The sequence below is a fragment of the Bubalus kerabau genome, chromosome X (genome assembly GCF_029407905.1).
Source record: "Bubalus kerabau isolate K-KA32 ecotype Philippines breed swamp buffalo chromosome X, PCC_UOA_SB_1v2, whole genome shotgun sequence".
Classification (NCBI taxonomy): domain Eukaryota; kingdom Metazoa; phylum Chordata; class Mammalia; order Artiodactyla; family Bovidae; genus Bubalus; species Bubalus kerabau.
Genome location: NC_073647.1, coordinates 165,079,230 through 165,086,154, shown reverse-complemented (window position 1 = coordinate 165,086,154; position 6,925 = coordinate 165,079,230). Strand labels below are relative to the sequence as shown.

The window sequence follows — 6,925 nt, the reverse complement described above, 5'->3', positions numbered from 1 at the left end:
CTACATGGGTTCAAACTGGTATTTCTAGCAAGGTGCAAGCCCAGAAGAATTGAGCACGTGTATGTGGCAGCCAGAGCGCCTCATCATTTCCTCTGGTTGTGTATTATTGGCTCATCCTAGAATGAAGGCAATGGTACCCCACTCCAGTGCTCTTGCCTGGAAAATCCCATGGACGGAGGAGCCTGGTGGGCTGCAGTCCATGGGGTCGCTGAGAGTCGGACATGACTGAGCAACTTCACTTTCACGTTACACTTTCATGCATTGGAGAAGGAAAGGGCAACCCACTCCAGTGTCCTTGCCTGGAGAATCCCAGGGACGGGGAGCCTGGTGGGCTGCCGTCTACGGGGTCGCACAGAGTCGGACACGACTGAAGTGACTTAGCAGCATCAGCAGCAGCATCAGAATGAAGTGACTTGGTGCGATAGTAGATAATTAATGTGAATTTTATTGTTTGCCTTTCAAAAACTGGGTCAACCCATGAAAATGTCATAAAACAGTCAGGCACCCACCAGGAACTGAACTTCTACAGGCATGGATGTCATGCTGTGCTCCAGACCTGCCCCCATTTCCACAGATCTGCACAGCATCCCTGGGAGATTCATCTGGAAAACTGAGAAGTCCTCTCCTCTCTGTGGATTGTGTTGCAAACGAGCTTCTTCTTTGGAGGTGCCATGGAGGACTCACAGAATTTAACCTTTCCTCTCTCCAGGCTTCCCTGTGTTTATGAAGCCACATAGAAGATGAGAATCAGAAAATGCCACAAATCGGTGTATATATATTTATCATCATGCAGATATGTTTATTGGAGAAGGAAATGGCAACTCCATATTCTTGCCTGGGAAATTCCATGCACAGAGAAGCCTAGAGGACTACAGTCCATGGGATCACAAAGAGTCGGACACGACTTAGAGACTAAACAACAGCAACGTTTATAATTATCATCCAAAATCAAGATAATTGCAGCCGTGAAATTAAAAGACGCTTGCTCCTTGGAACAAAAGCTATGACAAACCTAGACAGTGTATTAAAAAGCAGAGACATCACTTTGCCAACAAAGGCCCATCTAGTCAAAGCTAAGGTTTTTCCAGTGGTCAGGTACGGATGTGAGAGTTGGGCCATAGAGAAAGCTGAGCACCAAAGAACTGATACTTTTGAATTGTGGTGTTGGAGACTTTTGAGAGCCCCTTGGACTGCAAAGAGATCCAACCAGTTCATCCTAAAGGAAATCAGTCCTGAATATTCATTGGAAGGACTGATGCTGAAGCTGAAACTCCAATCCTTTGGCCGTCTGATGCGAAGAACTGATTCATTTGAAGAGACCCTTACGATGGGAAAGACTGAGGGCAGGAGGAGAAAGGGACGACAGAGGATGAGATGGTTGGATGGCATCACCGACTCAATGGACATGAGTTCGGGTGGACTCCGGGAGTTGGTGATGGACAGGGAGGCCTGGTGTGCTGCGGCCAGTGGGGTCGCAAAGAGTTGGACACGAGTGAGCGACTGAACAACAGTGTTTATGATCAGAGGCGGCTTGGTCCAACATGATGACTGGGTTGTAAACGTTCAAGGTGGCGCATGGAAAAAGCGTGTTTCTTCATGCTGGGGCTGGCACGTGCGTGAGACCACCAAGACTCCATTCTGATGCCGACGACATGTTTCCTGCGTATGAGTAGGTGGCCAATTCGGCACACGGGACTCCAGGCGTCCGAGACAAACCCAGTGCATAAATTATTTGCAAGCTCAAGTACCAGCAACTTTTCTTTTTATGAGCCCGTAACAATGTCCCCAGGGATGCGTGTATGAATTTCTGGAGATCATTGCATTTTCATAGCCTTGGCAGAGGCCAGAAGGTGCTGCTTTCGATTTGGAATGTCTCCACTCATAACTAAGAGTCATTTGGGTGGTTTTTTTTTTTTTATGTCTGATTTTTTTTTTTTGCATGAAATATGGATAGCCTAATTCGTGCTGAGAAGTCTTCAAGGGGGCTTTTTTGGGAATGAAAATTAGACTCCGGTGCTTTGAGAAACATGCTGGGTGCCGGAGTCTGCTATCAAAGTTTCACGCGTCTGTGTGTTCCCATCTGTCTGCTGATTCCTGAAGATGGGTTTGCAGAACTCAGATACTCCGGGGGTCGAGCGAGATTTATTTCGGAACAAGGAGGGTGAGCCAGGCTGCAGGTAAGAACCCAGGGCGGGGCAGCCGGAACCCTGCCCGCTGTCTTCACGGGGCAGTTGTTTGCGATACCATCGATGGGAAAACTGACCGAGTGCAGAAGGGGAACCCTGTCCCCTCTGGCAGGAGATGTCCCCCAGGTCCCGGGCCCTGATTTCTGAACATTGAAGGTGGCCATACGGGAGGAAGTGGACGTTGTGAACAAGGACCCCAGTCTTGGAAATTTCATGGTCAAGACGTGTAGCTGCTGTGTTTCTTGAGTCTGCCGTGAAAAAAAAGTGTCACAAACCAGGGGAATTAAAGAATTCCATCCTCCCTTCGCCCTTGGGGGGCTCCCATGGTGGCTCCATGGTAAAGAATCTTCCTGCAATGCAGGAGACCTGGGTTCGATCCCTGGGCCGGGAAGATCCCCTGGAGGAAATGACAACCCACTCCAGTATTCTAGGCTGGGAAATCCCCTGGACAGAGGAGCCTGGCGGGTTACGGTCCATGGGGTCACCAAGAGTCGGACATGATTTAGCAACTAAACCACCACCCGTGTATAACCGAACGCACTGTATAATGTGTGCCATTCATACGCGTGACATCACATATGTGTGACGTGTGCGTGCACGTCTGTAGATACACATACGATGGACACAAACAATGAACAAGCAGAATAAGGAAGCTCTCACCATCTCACAGAAACCAGAGCACCGCTGAGGTTAGTTCAGGAGACGCAGACCCAGAAGAGGCACGTGGGACCCTCCCTCCCGGCTGTTGGAACCAATCCATTTCTCAACACGAGCAACATAATGAGAGGTCCTGTGTAAACTCCACCGGGTTGTGTGTTGGGGTTTCTGCACCTCTGTGCTCAGTCGCTCAGTCGAGTCCAACTCTGTGGGACCCCATGGACTGTAGCCCACCAGGCTCCTCTGGGCATAGGATTCTCTGGGAAAGAATACTGGAGTGGGTATCCATGCCCGTCTCCAGGGGATCTTCCCAACCCAGGGATCAAACGCAGAGCAATGGGGGTACTACCGGCCCTAAGCCACCTTCTGCACCCGGGCCAGGCTGCCAGGACAGAGGACATGAGATTTCGAGCAGCGGAATAGCTAATATGGCGTGTGTGCACTCCTGCACTCTACCCCATCTTTCTCTCGATTGCAAAGGAGGGACACAGACATGGAGGAGAAGGCACATGAAGTCACGGGAGGGAGGCGGCCACCAGCCCAGGGACGGACGCCCAGAGCCCCTAGAAGCTGGAAGAGGCGGGGAGGACCCTCCCCTGGAGCCTCTGCAGGGAGCTCAGCTCTGGGACCCCCTGACCTCAGACGTCTGATCTCCAGGACTTGGGGGGAGATGGATGGAGGTGGATTTGAGCTCCCCAGTTTTGGGGTGCTTTATTACAGCTGCTCATCTGCCACAGAGCGTGAGTCCTGGTGGCCAAGTTGCCCCACAGGAGATGAAACTCCTGTCTCCCCCTCTCCCAGCTGAAGGATCAGACGTCCCTCCCCGCAGCCCCCTCAGGGATGACGAGCATCTTGCTGAGAACTGAGGCACTTCCAAAACGCACCAACACTTTGGCCGCCTGATGCAAAGTCCGGGCGACACTGAGGGACAGGGAAGCCTGGCGTGCTGCAGTCCACGGGGTCGCAAAGACTCGGACTCGACGGAGCGACTGAACAACACGAACAGCCACAAATCCCAGCACGCCCTCATGCCTTATTTTCATGAGACATGGAGACCCTAAATTGTGGTCACTTACGACAACACCGTGAAACCGATTTATAGCAAAGAAGACACACCACACGTGTTCCTCTACTTACGTGAGAACCAACAAATGAGAAATCAAATTCCACAGACACACGGGTCATGAGAAGCAGGAGAACGGGTCACACCCCTTCTTTACAGATGCTTGGACCGTCTGCCCTGCAAAAGCAAACGGGTCTGCTCTCACACGGTCCCAAAATATTTTAGTGTCTTTTCTACATCAAACGTAAGACATAAGAAAAAAAAAATTGCAGGTCTTAAAGCAACAGAACACAGAATATAAACCCCGAGACGAACTCTGAGCAACGTGGTTTCCACCAGCCGCAAAGCAAGTCCGTTATGTCAGGGACCGCCCATGGCCAGGTAAGCCTTCTCGGGAAGCCGGACAGGTGAAGGAATTTGAGCTTTTTTCCTAAAAGCCATGAGAACCACAGCATTTGGGAGGTGATTAACAAGTACAGACACGATCTAACTGGTGTCCTAGAGAATTCTGACGAAGGAGAGGAGAACAGCTTGCGGGAAAAACACCAAGAGCAGAGCGGTCATCCAGGAGAAGGTATTTGCTCTAAACCCATGGGAACAAAAATTAATACTTGAAGGAAAACTGTTTCTCTGCTCAAAGCTCTTTCGACACCCAAAGTGTAGGTTTTCCACACAGAACAATCTTCCGGTTCTCTTCAGACACTTGCTGGGTGCCCTACCACTCAGTTCAACCCTGACATGACCTGACTTAGTGCACACCCCACTGGGGTAGAGGGCTCAGTCCCCCAGGACGCCCCCAGTTCAACTCCAGCCGCAAGGAGTGGGTCCCCAGGTCACTCACTTCTGTCCAATGTGGCTACAACCATAGGGTCCCCACGACTCTCTTCCTCCTAGAACTTAGGAAACACTTGACTTACTGTTTACCCTCAAGGGATGAACAGCCACAGGAAGAAATGAAGGGTGAGATCCAGGAGGGTTCCCAGTCCAGGAGCTTCTGTCTCTGTGGAGTCTGGGGGCAACACGCTCCCAGCTTGTGCGTGGGTTCCCCAACCCTTGAAGCTCCCTGAACCATGGAGCTTCCATTAGGGAAGACTGAGTAAATCCCAGGCCGTCTGTAGTAACTCAATCCACGGCCCCTCTGCCCTCCTTGGAGGCTGGGGTGGGATGAAAAGGGCCAACCCTCTAACCATGTGGTTGGTTCCTCCGGCAACCAGCCCCCACCTCCCAGAGCCGCCTCATTAGCATAAGCCCAGGTGCGGCTGGGCTTGTTCTGAGTAACCAAGGATGCTCGTCTCACCTGCACCACTCAGCAAGCTCCTGGGGCTTCCCTGGTTGTCCAGCGGTTAGCACCCCATGCTTCCGCTACCTTGGGTACAGGTCTGATCCCTGGTCAGGGAACTATGATTCCCATATGCCGCTTTGTGAGGCCAAAGAAAAGAAAAAGAAAAGAAAGAAAGATGTTTAGCTGATGGACACGTCATTCACTCAAACCAATTGCAGTGGAGGGAGAAAAACTTTGTTATATCCTCTTATGTTCTGACCTGAGGCCTGCAAATTAAAGTGACAAAAAAGCTTAATTGGAGAAAAAACTTGTTTCAGATGCATATAAGGCCTTTCTGAAAAGAAGGTTTTTAACCTCAAGGAAGTCTGGCCTGGGGGTTTTTCTATACCATTTAAACAAATGGTGATCAATTTAGAAGCAACAAGGCTCAGGAAATGGAGTTTTGGGGCTTCTAGGAAGGTACATTATGGGAAGTTATGTATTTAGGAGAATCTAATGACTGATAAGGGTCAGTCCTAAGGAACTCAGTCCTGGAAGGACTGATGCTGAAGCTGAAGCTCCAATACTTTAGCCACCTGATGGGAAGAACTGACTCATTGGAAAAGACCCTGATGCTGGGAAAGATTGAAGGCGCAAGGAGAAGGGGACAACAGAGGATGAGATGGTTGGATGGCATCACCGACTTGATGGACATGAGTTTGAGTAAACTCTGGGAGATGGTGAAGGACAGGGAAGCCTGGTGTGCTGCAGTCCATGGGGTCGCAAAGACTCGGACGCTACTGAGCGATTGAACCAAAGGTATGAAGTGGCTGGAGTGGCTGTAAGCTCGCCGCAGAGAGAGAAGTGACTGAGCTTCTCCCGTGGCCAGCTGGCCATGGTAGGCAGAGTGACAAAGCATGCAGAAGGAAACAGGCTTCCCCCCGAACTAAATATCCCCCGGGTTTAGCGAGCTGCAAAGCCCCTGCCACGGAGTACTCATGGCTGGACGCCAGGCTCCAATCACATGTTTGTAAGTCCTGGGTGGGTCAGATGAAAATGCACCCATATCCCCGGCTACTCACGGTGCAAAGTCGCCTCTCGGCTTAGCTGGAGTCTTATTTCTTTTTCTCAAAAAGTTACACTTTCCCCCACCCTTTTCCTCCTCGCTGTCATTAGCTGGGGCTTGAAAAGGGCCGTAACTCTAATTCTCGTCCCTGTTTCCGGGGGCGGGGGCGGGTTTTGGGAGGCGGGGCGCCCAGCCCTGTCGTGACCTCGCTCCCCGTGCCAAAGAAAATGCTGGACTGCATCCCATTCTGTTCATTCTCGTTTTCCTGCCCACTTAACAAAATTATATTCAATGAGCTGTGGGAGAAATCCACAATTATGGGCCATGTAATACAATTTCTGGTATATATTCAGGAAGGAGGTGGGGGGAGAAAAGTCCTACATTTTCTTCCATTGCTGTCAAAATCAATCAAATTGTACGAAACGGAACGTAATCTCTTAGAAAGAGAACGCGGCATTTCCAGCGAAATAAGCCTCCTCTACATGGTAACACGCACATATTTAAGAGGTGTCTGTTTTAGTTTTTTTAATCACGCCTAATTAGTTTCTTTCTTTCTTTTTTTTTTTTTTTCTTAATCACGCACACAACGAAAGCTCTCGCCTGCATAATTTATGACATACAGGGGCCGGTGTCAGAAATCAAATGTTGTAAATTAAAAATAACAAGTTTGAGGCGAGTGATTCAATTAAAAC

The 6,925-nt window shown here is 50.1% G+C and overlaps 1 long non-coding RNA gene across 2 annotated transcripts; it reads right to left on the bottom strand.

Moving 5' to 3' along the window:
* Positions 1 to 427: 427 nt before the first annotated feature.
* LOC129639150 (uncharacterized) lies at positions 428 to 5,107 on the bottom strand. 2 transcript variants are annotated; one of them, XR_008708223.1, is made up of 3 exons: positions 4,824 to 5,107; positions 3,981 to 4,083; positions 428 to 715 (listed from the first exon to the last, which is right to left on the bottom strand). It is a non-coding gene; the product is annotated as an uncharacterized LOC129639150 (long non-coding RNA). The 2 variants fall into 2 exon arrangements; XR_008708224.1 differs by lacking the exon at positions 428 to 715 and adding an exon at positions 1,250 to 2,434 and having other exon boundaries at positions 4,824 to 5,105.
* Positions 5,108 to 6,925: the final 1,818 nt, after the last annotated feature.